The following is an 18,543-nucleotide window of genomic DNA, read 5'->3' on the forward strand; positions in this document are numbered from 1 at the left end:
ATTTCTAGATCCTTGCTGGAAACAAGAGAGCAGGCCTTGTTTCAGATCAACTGTCCCTAGCAAGGAACGTCTGAGCACATCCATTCTTTTGCTCTCTAGCCCCTGGCTTGGGACTCACCCTCACTGGCTGAGGAGTGAAGTTCTGCATACCAACGTTGCATAGAAGGTATGTTTGTGATTGGTTTGAGATTGGTGGGAGGTCAAGAGCAGGGAAAAGCAAGTCACTTTCACTTCTAGTCTCCTCTTCTATGCCTACCTGCCGTTCACTCACTCTGTCTTTGTTTCATTCTCTCCTTCCTCAACACCCCATCTCACTCACTCGCTCTATCATTTGTGCTCTTTCCCCTTGCTCTTCATTTCATAGTGGAAACATCTCTTGAATGGATCATTAGAAAATGAGGTTACATAAAATTAAAAATCTACTTATTGGTAACCAAAAATATCACAAGACTGAATGTAAGCCATTTCTTCAATAAAAGGGATTTTTTAGGCACCCCCCAAAAAACACATAAAACACCACTAGTGCTAGAAGAATATTATACGAGCTTGAAGACAGAATTGGGCAAATTCATTTGCAGTTGAAACTGAAGTTTGGTACTTATTCAGATATTATATGCACTGCCAATTTTTGGCTGAGATTCTGAAGGAACGCAGAGACAAAATGGACTTAAAGTTTTGTCAGAAGTGGGATTCGAACCCACGCCTCCAGGAGAGACTGCGGCCTTAACGCAGCGCCTTAGACCACTCGGCCATCCTGACCACATGTTGCTTGTTCATCTACATAGTGAGAAAGATAGTGTGAACAAAAAAAACACACATCTTAGGCCATGAGTGGCTATAGCAAGAAAAAAACTCACTGCACTTTTCCAAAAAGACAACCATATAAGCCCATGTGAGGGAAATGATCTGATTTTCTCCCTCAAAAAAAAAGAAGATTAAAGACAGGTTTGTCAGAAGTGGGATTTGAACCCACGCCTCCAGAAGAGACTGCGACCTGAACGCAGCGCCTTAGACCACTCGGCCATCCTGACTTGCATTTGCAGTACCTTCCACAAGCCAGACAGCCATGCAAGTGGGGTACCGAAAAGGCATGCCCTCAATTTATTTATCCCATTATAAGCATTTCCAACAGATCTTTGAACAATCCATACAGAGCAGTACCTATGAAGAACTCTTTAGACCTTTAATGAGTACAAAGAGAAAGTGCTATTCACCAGCCACTTGAACGGCCCAAAGCTGCTTTGAAATTGAGTCAATAGCCACATCTTGGCTGACTAAAGCAAATTCAACAAGGGATCTCAATGTCACAACATAGGGTGGAATTCGCAAATCTAAGCAGCCCCTGATCACTGCCCTGAGGAAATTGCTGTAAGTGTGCTGGAGTCCAGCTGTCTACCAGGTGCTTGGCATTCTTCCAAATTTGTATGGCCTGTCTGGCCAGGGAATACAAGAGAATGACTCTTCTAGATGAGCTCTTACATGGGTCATAAGCTCATTTGGTAAGGATTGCACTTTATCAGCAAGACTTTGTACAACAGAAATATATGAGAAACCCAAGCTCTCTTGACTAGACGAGGACAGAATAAAGTCCCAGGTGAAGACGAACAGAAGCAACTTCCATCAGATGTTATCCTGATGAAGAAGATTATATCTCCAAAAGTCATTTCAGAAGTGGGATTTGAACCCACTCCTCCAGAGGAGACTGCGGCCTAAACACAGCGCCTTAGACCACTCGGCCATCCTGACAGTGAAGAGTCCTAAGAAATGTATAAAAGTCACTCAGAAATTTCTGCGTCCATGCAAGCTTGAAATAATTTCAACCTTCAAACACAAGGTGCAACTTTTTGCACAGGACAATAAACACAGAAGATCACATATGAAAGCATTTCATTTCACAGGTGTACTGTTTTTATGCTTTTAGAATAACTTATACCTCTCACCAGCTATTTAGGGTTCTGTATCCTACTCACAAAATTATCTTGCCTGCGACCTCTCTCTTTATACACAAACAACTACTGCTCAGGAAGTAGGAAGGCAGAAGGTGGGGCAGTTTATGCAAATTTATGCTGTCAATGTGCCTTGCACATTCATGCAGAATTTCTAGATCCTTGCTGGAAACAAGAGAGCAGGCCTTGTTTCAAATCAACTGTCCCTAGCAAGGAACGTCTGAGCACATCCATTCTTTTGCTCTCTAGCCCCTGGCTTGGGACTCACCCTCACTGGCTGAGGAGTGAAGTTCTGCATACCAACGTTGCATAGAAGGTATGTTTGTGATTGGTTTGAGATGGGTGGGAGGTCAAGAGCAGGGAAAAGCAAGTCACTTTCACTTCTAGTCTCCTCTTCTATGCCTACCTGCCGTTCACTCACTCTGTCTTTGTTTCATTCTCTCCTTCCTCAACACCCCATCTCACTCACTCGCTCTATCATTTGTGCTCTTTCCCCTTGCTCTTCATTTCATAGTGGAAACATCTCTTGAATGGATCATTAGAAAATGAGGTTACATAAAATTAAAAATCTACTTATTGGAAACCAAAAATATCACAAGACTGAATGTAAGCCATTTCTTCAATAAAAGGGATTTTTTAGGCACCCCCCAAAAAACACATAAAACACCACTAGTGCTAGAAGAATATTATAAGAGCTTGAAGACAGAATTGGGCAAATTCATTTGCAGTTGAAATTGAAGTTTGGTACTTATTCAGATATTATATGCACTGCCAATTTTTAGCGGAGATTCTGAAGGAACGCAGAGACAAATGGACTTATAGTTTTGTCAGAAGTGGGATTCGAACCCACACCTCCAGGAGAGACTGCGGCCTTAACACAGCGCCTTAGACCACTCGGCCATCCTGACCACATGTTGCTAGTCCATCTACATAGTGAGAAAGATAGTGTGAACAAAAAAAACACACATCTTAGGCCATAAGTGGCTATAGCAAGAAAAAAACTCACTGCACTTTTCCAAAAAGACAACCATATAAGCCCATGTGAGGGAAATGATCTGATTTTCTCCCTCAAGAAAAAAGAAGATTAAACACAGGTTTGTCAGAAGTGGGATTTCAACCCACGCCTCCAGAAGAGACTGCGACCTGAACGCAGCGCCTTAGACCACTCGGCCATCCTGACTTGCATTTGCAGCACCTTCCACAAGCCAGACAGCCATGCAAGTTTGGTACCGAAAAGGCATGCCCTCAATTTATTTATCCCATTATAAGCATTTCCAACAGATCTTTGAACAATCCATACAGAGCAGTACCTATGAAGAACTCTTTAGACCTTTAAAGCGTACAGAGAGAAAGTGCTATTCACCAGCCACTTGAACGGCCCAAAGCTGCTTTGAAATTGAGTCAACAGCCACATCTTGGCTGACTAAAGCAAATTCAACAAGGGAGCTCAATGTCACAACATAGGGTGGAATACGCAAATCTAAGCAGCCCCTGATCACAGCCCTGAGGACATTGCTGTAAGTGTGCTGGAGTACAGCTGTCTACCAGGTGCTTGGCATTCTTCCAAATTTGCATGGCCTGTCTGGCCAGGGAATACAAGAGCATGACTCTTCTAGATGAGCTCTTACATGGGTCCTAAGCTCATTTGGTAAGGATTGCACTTTATCAGCAAGAGTTTGTACAACAGAAATATATGAGAAACCCAAGCTCTCTTGACTAGACGAGGACGGAATAACGTCCCAGGTGAAGACGAACAGATGCAACTTCCATCAGATGTTATCCTGATGAAGAAGATTATATCTCCAAAAGTCATGTCAGAAGTGGGATTCGAACCCACGCCTCCAGAGGAGACTGCGGCCTAAACACAGCGCCTTAGACCACTCAGCCATCCTGACAGTGGAGAGTCCTAAGAAATGTATAAAAGTCACTCAGAAATTTCTGCGTCCATGCAAGCTTGAAATAATTTCAACCTTCAAACACAAGGTGCAACTTTTTGCACAGGACAATAAACACAGAAGATCACATATGAAAGCATTTCATTTCACAGGTGTACTGTTTTTATGCTTTTAGAATAACTTATACCTCTCACCAGCTATTTAGGGTTCTGTATCCTACTCACAAAATTACCTTGCCTGCGACCTCTCTCTTTATACACAAACAACTACTGCTCAGGAAGTAGGAAGGCAGAAGGTGGGGCAGTTTATGCAAATTTATGCTGTCAATGTGCCTTGCAGATTCATGCAGAATTTCTAGATCCTTGCTGGAAACAAGAGAGCAGGCCTTGTTTCAGATCAACTGTCCCTAGCAAGGAACGTCTGAGCACATCCATTCTTTTGCTCTCTAGCCCCTGGCTTGGGACTCACCCTCACTGGCTGAGGAGTGAAGTTCTGCATACCAACGTTGCATAGAAGGTATGTTTGTGATTGGTTTGAGATGGGTGGGAGGTCAAGAGCAGGGAAAAGCAAATCACCTTCACTTCTAGTCTCCTCTTCTATGCCTACCTGCCGTTCACTCACTCTGTCTTTGTTTCATTCTCTCCTTCCTCAACACCTCATCTCACTCACTGGCTCTATCATTTGTGCTCTTTCCCCTTGCTCTTCATTTCATAGTGGAAACATCTCTTGAATGGATCATTAGAAAATGAGGTTACATAAAATTAAAAATCTACTTATTGGAAACCAAAAATATCACAAGACTGAATGTAAGCCATTTCTTCAATAAAAGGGATTTTTTAGGCACCCCCCAAAAAACACATAAAATACCACTAGTGCTAGAGGAATATTATAGGAGCTTGAAGACAGAATTGGGCAAATTCATTTGCAGTTGAAACTGAAGTTTGGTACTTATTCAGATATTATATGCACTGCCAATTTTTAGCTGAGATTCTGAAGGAACGCAGAGACAAAATGGACTTAAAGTTTTGTCAGAAGTGGGATTCAAACCCACGCCTCCAGGAGAGACTGCGGCCTTAACGCAGCGCCTTAGACCACTCGGCCATCCTGACCAAATGTTGCTTGTCCATCTACATAGTGAGAAAGATAGTTTGAACAAAAAAAACACACATCTTAGGCCGTAAGTGGCTATAGCAAGAAAAAAACTCACTGCACTTTTCCAAAAAGACAACCATATAAGCCCATGTGAGGGAAATGATCTGATTTTCTCCCTCAAAAAAAAAGAAGATTAAACACAGGTTTGTCAGAAGTGGGATTTGAACCCACGCCTCCAGAAGAGACTGCGACCTGAACGCAGCGCCTTAGACCACTCGGCCATCCTGACTTGCATTTGCAGTACCTTCCACAAGCCAGACAGCCATGCAAGTGGGGTACCGAAAAGGCATGCCCTCAATTTATTTATCCCATTATAAGCATTTCCAACAGATCTTTGAACAATCCATACAGAGCAGTACCTATGAAGAACTCTTTAGACCTTTAATGAGTACAAAGAGAAAGTGCTATTCACCAGCCACTTGAACGGCCCAAAGCTGCTTTGAAATTGAGTCAATAGCCACATCTTGGCTGACTAAAGCAAATTCAACAAGGGATCTCAATGTCACAACATAGGGTGGAATTCGCAAATCTAAGCAGCCCCTGATCACTGCCCTGAGGAAATTGCTGTAAGTGTGCTGGAGTCCAGCTGTCTACCAGGTGCTTGGCATTCTTCCAAATTTGTATTGCCTGTCTGGCCAGGGAATACAAGAGAATGACTCTTCTAGATGAGCTCTTACATGGGTCATAAGCTCATTTGGTAAGGATTGCACTTTATCAGCAAGACTTTGTACAACAGAAATATATGAGAAACCCAAGCTCTCTTGACTAGACGAGGACAGAATAACGTCCCAGATGAAGACGAACAGAAGCAACTTCCATCAGATGTTATCCTGATGAAGAAGATTATATCTCCAAAAGTCATTTCAGAAGTGGGATTCGAACCCACGCCTCCAGAGGAGACTGCGGCCTAAACACAGCGCCTTAGACCACTCGGCCATCCTGACAGTGAAGAGTCCTAAGAAATGTATAAAAGTCACTCAGAAATTTCTGCGTCCATGCAAGCTTGAAATAATTTCAACCTTCAAACACAAGGTGCAACTTTTTGCACAGGACAATAAACACAGAAGATCACATATGAAAGCATTTCATTTCACAGGTGTACTGTTTTTATGCTTTTAGAATAACTTATACCTCTCACCAGCTATTTAGGGTTCTGTATCCTACTCACATATTTACCTTGCCTGCGACCTTTCTCTCTATACACAAACAACTACTGCTCAGGAAGTAGGAAGGCAGAAGGTGGGGCAGTTTATGCAAATTTATGCTGTCAATGTGCCTTGCACATTCATGCAGAATTTCTAGATCCTTGCTGGAAACAAGAGAGCAGGCCTTGTTTCAGATCAACTGTCCCTAGCAAGGAACGTCTGAGCACATCCATTCTTTTGCTCTCTAGCCCCTGGCTTGGGACTCACCCTCACTGGCTGAGGAGTGAAGTTCTGCATACCAACGTTGCATAGAAGGTATGTTTGTGATTGGTTTGAGATGGGTGGGAGGTCAAGAGCAAGGAAAAGCAAGTCACTTTCACTTCTAGTCTCCTCTTCTATGCCTACCTGCTCTTCACTCACTCTGTCTTTGTTTCATTCTCTCCTTCCTCAACACCCCATCTCACTCACTCGCTCTATCATTTGTGCTCTTTCCCCTTGCTCTTCATTTCATAGTGGAAACATCTCTTGAATGGATCATTAGAAAATGAGGTTACATAAAATTAAAAATCTACTTATTGGAAACCAAAAATATCACAAGACTGAATGTAAGCCATTTCTTCAATAAAAGGGATTTTTTAGGCACCCCCCAAAAAACACATAAAACACCACTAGTGCTAGACGAATATTATAAGAGCTTGAAGACAGAATTGGGCAAATTCATTTGCAGTTGAAACTGAAGTTTGGTACTTATTCAGATATTATATGCACTGCCAATTTTTAGCTGAGATTCTGAAGGAACGCAGAGACAAAATGGACTTAAAGTTTTGTCAGAAGTGGGATTCGAACCCACGCCTCCAGGAGAGACTGCGGCCTTAACGCAGCGCCTTAGACCACTCGGCCATCCTGACCACATGTTGCTTGTCCATCTACATAGTGAGAAAGATAGTGTGAACAAAAAAAACACACATCTTAGGCCATAAGTGGCTATAGCAAGAAAAAAACTCACTGCACTTTTCCAAAAAGACAACCATATAAGCCCATGTGAGGGAAATGATCTGATTTTCTCCCTCAAGAAAAAAGAAGATTAAACACAGGTTTGTCAGAAGTGGGATTTGAACCCACGCCTCCAGAAGAGACTGCGACCTGAACACAGCGCCTTAGACCACTCGGCCATCCTGACTTGCATTTGCAGCACCTTCCACAAGCCAGACAGCCATGCAAGTTTGGTACCGAAAAGGCATGCCCTCAATTTATTTATCCCATTATAAGCATTTCCAACAGATCTTTGAACAATCCATACAGAGCAGTACCTATGAAGAACTCTTTAGACCTTTAATGAGTACAAAGAGAAAGTGCTATTCACCAGCCACTTGAACGGCCCAAAGCTGCTTTGAAATTGAGTCAATAGCCACATCTTGGCTGACTAAAGCAAATTCAACAAGGGATCTCAATGTCACAACATAGGGTGGAATTCGCAAATCTAAGCAGCCCCTGATCACTGCCCTGAGGAAATTGCTGTAAGTGTGCTGGAGTCCAGCTGTCTACCAGGTGCTTGGCATTCTTCCAAATTTGTATGGCCTGTCTGGCCAGGGAATACAAGAGAATGACTCTTCTAGATGAGCTCTTACATGGGTCATAAGCTCATTTGGTAAGGATTGCACTTTATCAGCAAGACTTTGTACAACAGAAATATATGAGAAACCCAAGCTCTCTTGACTAGACGAGGACAGAATAAAGTCCCAGGTGAAGACGAACAGAAGCAACTTCCATCAGATGTTATCCTGATGAAGAAGATTATATCTCCAAAAGTCATTTCAGAAGTGGGATTTGAACCCAAGCCTCCAGAGGAGACTGCGGCCTAAACACAGCGCCTTAGACCACTCGGCCATCCTGACAGTGAAGAGTCCTAAGAAATGTATAAAAGTCACTCAGAAATTTCTGCGTCCATGCAAGCTTGAAATAATTTCAACCTTCAAACACAAGGTGCAACTTTTTGCACAGGACAATAAACACAGAAGATCACATATGAAAGCATTTCATTTCACAGGTGTACTGTTTTTATGCTTTTAGAATAACTTATACCTCTCACCAGCTATTTAGGGTTCTGTATCCTACTCACAAAATTACCTTGCCTGCGACCTTTCTCTCTATACACAAACAACTACTGCTCAGGAAGTAGGAAGGCAGAAGGTGGGGCAGTTTATGCAAATTTATGCTGTCAATGTGCCTTGCACATTCATGCAGAATTTCTAGATCCTTGCTGGAAACAAGAGAGCAGGCCTTGTTTCAGATCAACTGTCCCTAGCAAGGAACGTCTGAGCACATCCATTCTTTTGCTCTCTAGCCCCTGGCTTGGGACTCACCCTCACTGGCTGAGGAGTGAAGTTCTGCATACCAACGTTGCATAGAAGGTATGTTTGTGATTGGTTTGAGATGGGTGGGAGGTCAAGAGCAGGGAAAAGCAAGTCACTTACACTTCTAGTCTCCTCTTCTATGCCTACCTGCCGTTCACTCACTCTGTCTTTGTTTCATTTTCTCCTTCCTCAACACCCCATCTCACTCACTCGCTCTATCATTTTTGCTCTTTCCCCTTGCTCTTCATTTCATAGTGGAAACATCTCTTGAATGGATCATTAGAAAATGAGGTTACATAAAATTAAAAATCTACTTATTGGAAACCAAAAATATCACAAGACTGAATGTAAGCCATTTCTTCAATAAAAGGGATTTTTTAGGCACCCCCCAAAAAACACATAAAACACCACTAGTGCTAGAAGAATATTATAAGAGCTTGAAGACAGAATTGGGCAAATTCATTTGCAGTTGAAACTGAAGTTTGGTACTTATTCAGATATTTTATGCACTGCCAATTTTTAGCTGAGATTCTGAAGGAACGCAGAGACAAAATGGACTTAAAGTTTTGTCAGAAGTGGGATTCAAACCCATGCCTCCAAGAGAGACTGCGGCCTTAACGCAGCGGCTTAGACCACTCGGCTATCCTGACCACATGTTGCTTGTCCATCTACATAGTGAGAAAGATAGTGTGAACAAAAAAAACACACATCTTAGGCCATAAGTGGCTATAGCAAGAAAAAAACTCACTGCACTTTTCCAAAAAGACAACCATATAAGCCCATGTGAGGGAAATGATCTGATTTTCTCCCTCAAGAAAAAAGAAGATTAAACACAGGTTTGTCAGAAGTGGGATTTGAACCCACGCCTCCAGAAGAGACTGCGACCTGAACGCAGCACCTTAGACCACTCGGCCATCCAGACTTGCATTTGCAGCACCTTCCACAAGCCAGACAGCCATGCAAATTTGGTACCGAAAAGGCATGCCCTCAATTTATTTATCCCATTATAAGCATTTCCAACAGATCTTTGAACAATCCATACAGAGCAGTACCTATGAAGAACTCTTTAGACCTTTAAAGCGTACAAAGAGAAAGTGCTATTCACCAGCCACTTGAACGGCCCAAAGCTGCTTTGAAATTGAGTCAACAGCCACATCTTGGCTGACTAAAGCAAATTCAACAAGGGAGCTCAATGTCACAACATAGGGTGGAATACGTAAATCTAAGCAGCCCCTGATCACAGCCCTGAGGACATTGCTGTAAGTGTGCTGGAGTACAGCTGTCTACCAGGTGCTTGGCATTCTTCCAAATTTGCATGGCCTGTCTGGCCAGGGAATACAAGAGCATGACTCTTCTAGATGAGCTCTTACATGGGTCCTAAGCTCATTTGGTAAGGATTGCACTTTATCAGCAAGACTTTGTACAACAGAAATATATGAGAAACCCAAGCTATCTTGACTAGACGAGGACGGAATAACGTCCCAGGTGAAGACGAACAGATGCAACTTCCATCAGATGTTATCCTGATGAAGAAGATTATATCTCCAAAAGTCATTTCAGAAGTGGGATTCGAACCCACGCCTCCAGAGGAGACTGCAGCCTAAACACAGCGCCTTAGACCACTCAGCCATCCTGACAGTGAAGAGTCCTAAGAAATGTATAAAAGTCACTCATAAATTTCTGCGTCCATGCAAGCTTGAAATAATTTCAACCTTCAAACACAAGGTGCAACTTTTTGCACAGGACAATAAACACAGAAGATCACATATGAAAGCATTTCATTTCACAGGTGTACTGTTTTTATGCTTTTAGAATAACTTATACCTCTCACCAGCTATTTAGGGTTCTGTATCCTACTCACAAAATTATCTTGCCTGCGACCTCTCTCTTTATACACAAACAACTACTGCTCAGGAAGTAGGAAGGCAGAAGGTGGGGCAGTTTATGCAAATTTATGCTGTCAATGTGCCTTGCACATTCATGCAGAATTTCTAGATCCTTGCTGGAAACAAGAGAGCAGGCCTTGTTTCAGATCAACTGTCCCTAGCAAGGAACGTCTGAGCACATCCATTCTTTTGCTCTCTAGCCCCTGGCTTGGGATTCACCCTCACTGGCTGAGGAGTGAAGTTCTGCATACCAACGTTGCATAGAAGGTATGTTTGTGATTGGTTTGAGATGGGTGGGAGGTCAAGAGCAGGGAAAAGCAAGTCACTTTCACTTCTAGTCTCCTCTTCTATGCCTACCTGCCGTTCACTCACTCTGTCTTTGTTTCATTCTCTCCTTCCTCAACACCCCATCTCACTCACTCGCTCTATCATTTGTGCTCTTTCCCCTTGCTCTTCATTTCATAGTGGAAACATCTCTTGAATGGATCATTAGAAAATGAGGTTACATAAAATTAAAAATCTACTTATTGGAAACCAAAAATATCACAAGACTGAATGTAAGCCATTTCTTCAATAAAAGGGATTTTTTAGGCACCCCCCAAAAAACACATAAAACACCACTAGTGCTAGAAGAATATTATACGAGCTTGAAGACAGAATTGGGCAAATTCATTTGCAGTTGAAACTGAAGTTTGGTACTTATTCAGATATTATATGCACTGCCAATTTTTTGCTGAGATTCTGAAGGAACGCAGAGACAAAATGGACTTAAAGTTTTGTCAGAAGTGGGATTCGAACCCACGCCTCCAGGAGAGACTGCGGCCTTAACGCAGCGCCTTAGACCACTCGGCCATCCTGACCACATGTTGCTTGTCCATCTACATAGTGAGAAAGATAGTGTGAACAAAAAAAACACACATCTTAGGCCATAAGTGGCTATAGCAAGAAAAAAACTCACTGCACTTTTCCAAAAAGACAACCATATAAGCCCATGTGAGGGAAATGATCTGATTTTCTCCCTCAAGAAAAAAGAAGATTAAACACAGGTTTGTCAGAAGTGGGATTTCAACCCACGCCTCCAGAAGAGACTGCGACCTGAACGCAGCGCCTTAGACCACTCGGCCATCCTGACTTGCATTTGCAGCACCTTCCACAAGCCAGACAGCCATGCAAGTTTGGTACCGAAAAGGCATGCCCTCAATTTATTTATCCCATTATAAGCATTTCCAACAGATCTTTGAACAATCCATACAGAGCAGTACCTATGAAGAACTCTTTAGACCTTTAAAGCGTACAGAGAGAAAGTGCTATTCACCAGCCACTTGAACGGCCCAAAGCTGCTTTGAAATTGAGTCAACAGCCACATCTTGGCTGACTAAAGCAAATTCAACAAGGGAGCTCAATGTCACAACATAGGGTGGAATACGCAAATCTAAGCAGCCCCTGATCACAGCCCTGAGGACATTGCTGTAAGTGTGCTGGAGTACAGCTGTCTACCAGGTGGTTGGCATTCTTCCAAATTTGCATGGCCTGTCTGGCCAGGGAATACAAGAGCATGACTCTTCTAGATGAGCTCTTACATGGGTCCTAAGCTCATTTGGTAAGGATTGCACTTTATCAGCAAGAGTTTGTACAACAGAAATATATGAGAAACCCAAGCTCTCTTGACTAGACGAAGACGGAATAACGTCCCAGGTGAAGACGAACAGATGCAACTTCCATCAGATGTTAACCTGATGAAGAAGATTATATCTCCAAAAGTCATTTCAGAAGTGGGATTCGAACCCACGTCTCCAGAGGAGACTGCGGCCTAAACACAGCACCTTAGACCACTCGGCCATCCTGACAGTGAAGAGTCCTAAGAAATGTATAAAAGTCACTCAGAAATTTCTGCGTCCATGCAAGCTTGAAATAATTTCGACCTTCAAACACAAGGTGCAACTTTTTGCACAGGACAATAAACACAGAAGATCACATATGAAAGCATTTCATTTCACAGGTGTACTGTTTTTATGCTTTTAGAATAACTTATACCTCTCACCAGCTATTTAGGGTTCTGTATCCTACTCACAAAATTACCTTGCCTGCGACCTTTCTCTCTATACACAAACAACTACTGCTCAGGAAGTAGGAAGGCAGAAGGTGGGGCAGTTTATGCAAATTTATGCTGTCAATGTGCCTTGCAGATTCATGCAGAATTTCTAGATCCTTGCTGGAAACAAGAGAGCAGGCCTTGTTTCAGATCAACTGTCCCTAGCAAGGAACGTCTGAGCACATCCATTCTTTTGCTCTCTAGCCCCTGGCTTGGGACTCACCCTCACTGGCTGAGGAGTGAAGTTCTGCATACCAACGTTGCATAGAAGGTATGTTTGTGATTGGTTTGAGATGGGTGGGAGGTCAAGAGCAGGGAAAAGCAAGTCACTTTCACTTCTAGTCTCCTCTTCTATGCCTACCTGCCGTTCACTCACTCTGTCTTTGTTTCATTCTCTCCTTCCTCAACACCCCATCTCACTCACTGGCTCTATCATTTGTGCTCTTTCCCCTTGCTCTTCATTTCATAGTGGAAACATCTCTTGAATGGATCATTAGAAAATGAGGTTACATAAAATTAAAAATCTACTTATTGGAAACCAAAAATATCACAAGACTGAATATTAGCCATTTCTTCAATAAAAGGGATTTTTTAGGCACCCCCCAAAAAACAAATAAAACACCACTAGTGCTAGAAGAATATTATACGAGCTTGAAGACAGAATTGGGCAAATTCATTTGCAGTTGAAACTGAAGTTTGGTACTTATTCAGATATTATATGCACTGCCAATTTTTTGCTGAGATTCTGAAGGAACGCAGAGACAAAATGGACTTAAAGTTTTGTCAGAAGTGGGATTCGAACCCACGCCTCCAGGAGAGACTGCGGCCTTAACGCAGCGCCTTAGACCACTCGGCCATCCTGACCACATGTTGCTTGTCCATCTACATAGTGAGAAAGATAGTGTGAACAAAAAAAACACACATCTTAGGCCATAAGTGGCTATAGCAAGAAAAAAACTCACTGCACTTTTCCAAAAAGACAACCATATAAGCCCATGTGAGGGAAATGATCTGATTTTCTCCCTCAAGAAAAAAGAAGATTAAACACAGGTTTGTCAGAAGTGGGATTTGAACCCACGCCTCTAGAAGAGACTGCGACCTGAACGCAGCGCCTTAGACCACTCGGCCATCCTGACTTGCATTTGCAGCACCTTCCACAAGCCAGACAGCCATGCAAGTTTGGTACCGAAAAGGCATGCCCTCAATTTATTTATCCCATTATAAGCATTTCCAACAGATCTTTGACAATCCATACAGAGCAGTACCTATGAAGAACTCTTTAGACCTTTAAAGCGTACAAAGAGAAAGTGCTATTCACCAGCCACTTGAACGGCCCAAAGCTGCTTTGAAATTGAGTCAACAGCCACATCTTGGCTGACTAAAGCAAATTCAACAAGGGAGCTCAATGTCACAACATAGGGTGGAATACGCAAATCTAAGCAGCCCCTGATCACAGCCCTGAGGACATTGCTGTAAGTGTGCTGGAGTACAGCTGTCTACCAGGTGCTTGGCATTCTTCCAAATTTGCATGGCCTGTCTGGCCAGGGAATACAAGAGCATGACTCTTCTAGATGAGCTCTTACATGGGTCCTAAGCTCATTTGGTAAGGATTGCACTTCATCAGCAAGACTTTGTACAACAGAAATATATGAGAAACCCAAGCTCTCTTGACTAGACGAGGACGGAATAACGTCCCAGGTGAAGACGATTAGATGCAACTTCCATCAGATGTTATCCTGATGAAGAAGATTATATCTCCAAAAGTCATGTCAGAAGTGGGATTCGAACCCACACCTCCAGAGGAGACTGCGGCCTAAACACAGCGCCTTAGACCACTCGGCCATCCTGACAGTGGAGAGTCCTAAGAAATGTATAAAAGTCACTCAGAAATTTCTGCGTCCATGCAAGCTTGAAATAATTTCAACCTTCAAACACAAGGTGCAACTTTTTGCACAGGACAATAAACACAGAAGATCACATATGAAAGCATTTCATTTCACAGGTGTACTGTTTTTATGCTTTTAGAATAACTTATACCTCTCACCAGCTATTTAGGGTTCTGTATCCTACTCACAAAATTACCTTGCCTGCGACCTCTCTCTTTATACACAAACAACTACTGCTCAGGAAGTAGGAAGGCAGGAGGTGGGGCAGTTTATGCAAATTTATGCTGTCAATATGCCTTGCAGATTCATGCAGAATTTCTAGATCCTTGCTGGAAACAAGAGAGCAGGCCTTGTTTCAGATCAACTGTCCCTAGCAAGGAACGTCTGAGCACATCCATTCTTTTGCTCTCTAGCCCCAGGCTTGGGACTCACGCTCACTGGCTGAGGAGTGAAGTTCTGCATACCAACGTTGAATAGAAGGTATGTTTGTGATTGGTTTGAGATGGGTGGGAGGTCAAGAGCAGGGAAAAGCAAGTCACCTTCACTTCTAGTCTCCTCTTCTATGCCTACCTGCCGTTCACTCACTCTGTCTTTGTTTCATTCTCTCCTTCCTCAACACCCCATCTCACTCACTGGCTCTATCATTTGTGCTCTTTCCCCTTCCTCTTCATTTCATAGTGGAAACATCTCTTGAATGGATCATTAGAAAATGAGGTTACATAAAATTAAAAATCTACTTATTGGAAACCAAAAATATCACAAGACTGAATGTAAGCCATTTCTTCAATAAAAGGGATTTTTTAGGCACCCCCCCAAAAAACACATAAAACACCACTAGTGCTAGAAGAATATTATACGAGCTTGAAGACAGAATTGGGCAAATTCATTTGCAGTTGAAACTGAAGTTTGGTACTTATTCAGATATTATATGCACTGCCAATTTTTAGCTGAGATTCTGAAGGAACGCAGAGACAAAATGGACTTAAAGTTTTGTCAGAAATGGGATTCGAACCCTCGCCTCCAGGAGAGACTGCGGCCTTAACGCAGCGCCTTAGACCACTCGGCCATCCTGACCACATGTTGGTTGTTCTTCTACATAGTGAGAAAGATAGTGTGAACAACAAAAACACACATCTTAGGCCATGAGTGGCTATAGCAAGAAAAAAACTCACTGCACTTTTCCAAAAAGACAACCATATAAGCCCATGTGAGGGAAATGATCTGATTTTCTGACTCAAGAAAAAAGAAGATTAAACACAGGTTTGTCAGAAGTGGGATTTGAACCCACGCCTCCAGAAGAGACTGCTACCTGAACGCAGCGTCTTAGACCACTCGGCCATCCTGACTTGCATTTGCAGCACCTTCCACAAGCCAGACAGCCATGCAAGTGGGGTACCGAAAAGGCATGCCCTCAATTTATTTATCCCATTATAAGCATTTCCAACAGATCTTTGAACAATCCATACAGAGCAGTACCTATGAAGAACTCTTTAGACCTTTAATGAGTACAAAGAGAAAGTGCTATTCACCAGCCACTTGAACGGCCCAAAGCTGCTTTGAAATTGAGTCAATAGCCACATCTTGGCTGACTAAAGCAAATTCAACAAGGGATCTCAATGTCACAACATAGGGTGGAATTCGCAAATCTAAGCAGCCCCTGATCACTGCCCTGAGGAAATTGCTGTAAGTGTGCTGGAGTCCAGCTGTCTACCAGGTGCTTGGCATTCTTCCAAATTTGTATTGCCTGTCTGGCCAGGGAATACAAGAGAATGACTCTTCTAGATGAGCTCTTACATGGGTCATAAGCTCATTTGGTAAGGATTGCACTTTATCAGCAAGACTTTGTACAACAGAAATATATGAGAAACCCAAGCTCTCTTGACTAGACGAGGACAGAATAACGTCCCAGGTGAAGACGAACAGAAGCAACTTCCATCAGATGTTATCCTGATGAAGAAGATTATATCTCCAAAAGTCATTTCAGAAGTGGGATTCGAACCCACGCCTCCAGAGGAGACTGCTGCCTAAACACAGCGCCTTAGACCACTCGGCCATCCTGACAGTGAAGAGTCCTAAGAAATGTATAAAAGTCACTCAGAAATTTCTGCGTCCATGCAAGCTTGAAATAATTTCAACCTTCAAACACAAGGTGCAACTTTTTGCACAGGACAATAAACACAGAAGATCACATATGAAAGCATTTCATTTCACAGGTATACTGTTTTTATGCTTTTAGAATAACTTATACCTCTCACCAGCTATTTAGGGTTCTGTATCCTACTCACAAAATTACCTTGCCTGCGACCTTTCTCTCTATACACAAACAACTACTGCTCAGGAAGTAGGAAGGCAGAAGGTGGGGCAGTTTATGCAAATTTATGCTGTCAATGTGCCTTGCACATTCATGCAGAATTTCTAGATCCTTGCTGGAAACAAGAGAGCAGGCCTTGTTTCAGATCAACTGTCCCTAGCAAGGAACGTCCGAGCACATCCATTCTTTTGCTCTCTAGCCCCTGGCTTGGGACTCACCCTCACTGGCTGAGGAGTGAAGTTCTGCATACCAACGTTGCATAGAAGGTATGTTTGTGATTGGTTTGAGATGGGTGGGAGGTCAAGAGCAGGGAAAAGCAAGTCACCTTCACTTCTAGTCTCCTCTTCTATGCCTACCTGCCGTTCACTCACTCTGTCTTTGTTTCATTCTCTCCTTCCTCAACACCCCATCTCACTCACTGGCTCTATCATTTGTGCTCTTTCCCCTTGCTCTTCATTTCATAGTGGAAACATCTCTTGAATGGATCATTAGAAAATGAGGTTACATAAAATTAAAAATCTACTTATTGGAAACCAAAAATATCACAAGACTGAATGTAAGCCATTTCTTCAATAAAAGGGATTTTTTAGGCACCCCCCAAAAAACACATAAAACACCACTAGTGCTAGAAGAATATTATACGAGCTTGAAGACAGAATTGGGCAAATTCATTTGCAGTTGAAACTGAAGTTTGGTACTTATTCAGATATTATATGCACTGCCAATTTTTGGCTGAGATTCTGAAGGAACGCAGAGACAAAATGGACTTAAAGTTTTGTCAGAAGTGGGATTCGAACCCACGCCTCCAGGAGAGACTGCGGCCTTAACGCAGCGCCTTAGACCACTCGGCCATCCTGACCACATGTTGCTTGTTCATCTACATAGTGAGAAAGATAGTGTGAACAAAAAAAACACACATCTTAGGCCATGAGTGGCTATAGCAAGAAAAAAACTCACTGCACTTTTCCAAAAAGACAACCATATAAGCCCATGTGAGGGAAATGATCTGATTTTCTCCCTCAAAAAAAAAGAAGATTAAACACAGGCTTGTCAGAAGTGGGATTTGAACCCACGCCTCCAGAAGAGACTGCGACCTGAACGCAGCGCCTTAGACCACTCGGCCATCCTGACTTGCATTTGCAGTACCTTCCACAAGCCAGACAGCCATGCAAGTGGGGTACCGAAAAGGCATGCCCTCAATTTATTTATCCCATTATAAGCATTTCCAACAGATCTTTGAACAATCCATACAGAGCAGTACCTATGAAGAACTCTTTAGACCTTTAATGAGTACAAAGAGAAAGTGCTATTCACCAGCCACTTGAACGGCCCAAAGCTGCTTTGAAATTGAGTCAATAGCCACATCTTGGCTGCCTAAAGCAAATTCAACAAGGGATCTCAATGTCACAACATAGGGTGGAATTCGCAAATCTAAGCAGCCCCTGATCACTGCCCTGAGGAAATTGCTGTAAGTGTGCTGGAGTCCAGCTGTCTACCTTGTGCTTGGCATTCTTCCAAATTTGTATGGCCTGTCTGGCCAGGGAATACAAGAGAATGACTCTTCTAGATGAGCTCTTACATGGGTCATAAGCTCATTTGGTAAGGATTGCACTTTATCAGCAAGACTTTGTACAACAGAAATATATGAGAAACCCAAGCTCTCTTGACTAGACGAGGACAGAATAACGTCCCAGGTGAAGACGAACAGAAGCAACTTCCATCAGATGTTATCCTGATGAAGAAGATTATATCTCCAAAAGTCATTTCAGAAGTGGGATTCGAACCCACGCCTCCAGAGAAGACTGCGGCCTAAACACAGCGCCTTAGACCACTCGGCCATCCTGACAGTGAAGAGTCCTAAGAAATGTATAAAAGT

The 18,543-nt window shown here is 42.8% G+C and overlaps 21 non-coding genes across 21 annotated transcripts; all 21 read right to left on the reverse strand.

Moving 5' to 3' along the window:
• Positions 1-676: 676 nt before the first annotated feature.
• Positions 677-759, reverse strand: TRNAL-AAG (transfer RNA leucine (anticodon AAG)). Its single transcript has one exon. It is a non-coding gene; the product is annotated as a tRNA-Leu (tRNA).
• A 189-nt stretch (positions 760-948) lies between these two features.
• TRNAL-CAG (transfer RNA leucine (anticodon CAG)) lies at positions 949-1,031 on the reverse strand. The gene has a single exon. It is a non-coding gene; the product is annotated as a tRNA-Leu (tRNA).
• Positions 1,032-1,663: 632 nt separating this feature from the next.
• TRNAL-UAG (transfer RNA leucine (anticodon UAG)) lies at positions 1,664-1,746 on the reverse strand. The gene has a single exon. It is a non-coding gene; the product is annotated as a tRNA-Leu (tRNA).
• Positions 1,747-2,771: 1,025 nt separating this feature from the next.
• On the reverse strand, positions 2,772-2,854 carry TRNAL-AAG (transfer RNA leucine (anticodon AAG)). Its single transcript has one exon. It is a non-coding gene; the product is annotated as a tRNA-Leu (tRNA).
• A 189-nt stretch (positions 2,855-3,043) lies between these two features.
• Positions 3,044-3,126, reverse strand: TRNAL-CAG (transfer RNA leucine (anticodon CAG)). The gene has a single exon. It is a non-coding gene; the product is annotated as a tRNA-Leu (tRNA).
• A 632-nt stretch (positions 3,127-3,758) lies between these two features.
• Positions 3,759-3,841, reverse strand: TRNAL-UAG (transfer RNA leucine (anticodon UAG)). Its single transcript has one exon. It is a non-coding gene; the product is annotated as a tRNA-Leu (tRNA).
• Positions 3,842-4,867: 1,026 nt separating this feature from the next.
• On the reverse strand, positions 4,868-4,950 carry TRNAL-AAG (transfer RNA leucine (anticodon AAG)). Its single transcript has one exon. It is a non-coding gene; the product is annotated as a tRNA-Leu (tRNA).
• A 189-nt stretch (positions 4,951-5,139) lies between these two features.
• TRNAL-CAG (transfer RNA leucine (anticodon CAG)) lies at positions 5,140-5,222 on the reverse strand. The gene has a single exon. It is a non-coding gene; the product is annotated as a tRNA-Leu (tRNA).
• Positions 5,223-5,854: 632 nt separating this feature from the next.
• TRNAL-UAG (transfer RNA leucine (anticodon UAG)) lies at positions 5,855-5,937 on the reverse strand. The gene has a single exon. It is a non-coding gene; the product is annotated as a tRNA-Leu (tRNA).
• Positions 5,938-6,963: 1,026 nt separating this feature from the next.
• On the reverse strand, positions 6,964-7,046 carry TRNAL-AAG (transfer RNA leucine (anticodon AAG)). The gene has a single exon. It is a non-coding gene; the product is annotated as a tRNA-Leu (tRNA).
• A 189-nt stretch (positions 7,047-7,235) lies between these two features.
• TRNAL-CAG (transfer RNA leucine (anticodon CAG)) lies at positions 7,236-7,318 on the reverse strand. Its single transcript has one exon. It is a non-coding gene; the product is annotated as a tRNA-Leu (tRNA).
• Positions 7,319-9,331: 2,013 nt separating this feature from the next.
• On the reverse strand, positions 9,332-9,414 carry TRNAL-CAG (transfer RNA leucine (anticodon CAG)). The gene has a single exon. It is a non-coding gene; the product is annotated as a tRNA-Leu (tRNA).
• A 1,741-nt stretch (positions 9,415-11,155) lies between these two features.
• TRNAL-AAG (transfer RNA leucine (anticodon AAG)) lies at positions 11,156-11,238 on the reverse strand. The gene has a single exon. It is a non-coding gene; the product is annotated as a tRNA-Leu (tRNA).
• Positions 11,239-11,427: 189 nt separating this feature from the next.
• TRNAL-CAG (transfer RNA leucine (anticodon CAG)) lies at positions 11,428-11,510 on the reverse strand. Its single transcript has one exon. It is a non-coding gene; the product is annotated as a tRNA-Leu (tRNA).
• A 632-nt stretch (positions 11,511-12,142) lies between these two features.
• On the reverse strand, positions 12,143-12,225 carry TRNAL-UAG (transfer RNA leucine (anticodon UAG)). The gene has a single exon. It is a non-coding gene; the product is annotated as a tRNA-Leu (tRNA).
• A 1,026-nt stretch (positions 12,226-13,251) lies between these two features.
• On the reverse strand, positions 13,252-13,334 carry TRNAL-AAG (transfer RNA leucine (anticodon AAG)). Its single transcript has one exon. It is a non-coding gene; the product is annotated as a tRNA-Leu (tRNA).
• Positions 13,335-13,523: 189 nt separating this feature from the next.
• TRNAL-CAG (transfer RNA leucine (anticodon CAG)) lies at positions 13,524-13,606 on the reverse strand. Its single transcript has one exon. It is a non-coding gene; the product is annotated as a tRNA-Leu (tRNA).
• Positions 13,607-14,237: 631 nt separating this feature from the next.
• TRNAL-UAG (transfer RNA leucine (anticodon UAG)) lies at positions 14,238-14,320 on the reverse strand. Its single transcript has one exon. It is a non-coding gene; the product is annotated as a tRNA-Leu (tRNA).
• A 3,123-nt stretch (positions 14,321-17,443) lies between these two features.
• On the reverse strand, positions 17,444-17,526 carry TRNAL-AAG (transfer RNA leucine (anticodon AAG)). The gene has a single exon. It is a non-coding gene; the product is annotated as a tRNA-Leu (tRNA).
• A 189-nt stretch (positions 17,527-17,715) lies between these two features.
• On the reverse strand, positions 17,716-17,798 carry TRNAL-CAG (transfer RNA leucine (anticodon CAG)). The gene has a single exon. It is a non-coding gene; the product is annotated as a tRNA-Leu (tRNA).
• Positions 17,799-18,430: 632 nt separating this feature from the next.
• Positions 18,431-18,513, reverse strand: TRNAL-UAG (transfer RNA leucine (anticodon UAG)). Its single transcript has one exon. It is a non-coding gene; the product is annotated as a tRNA-Leu (tRNA).
• Between the last annotated feature and the right edge of the window lie 30 nt (positions 18,514-18,543).

The sequence above is a fragment of the Lissotriton helveticus genome, chromosome 8 (genome assembly GCF_964261635.1).
Source record: "Lissotriton helveticus chromosome 8, aLisHel1.1, whole genome shotgun sequence".
Taxonomy (NCBI): Eukaryota; Metazoa; Chordata; class Amphibia; order Caudata; family Salamandridae; genus Lissotriton; species Lissotriton helveticus.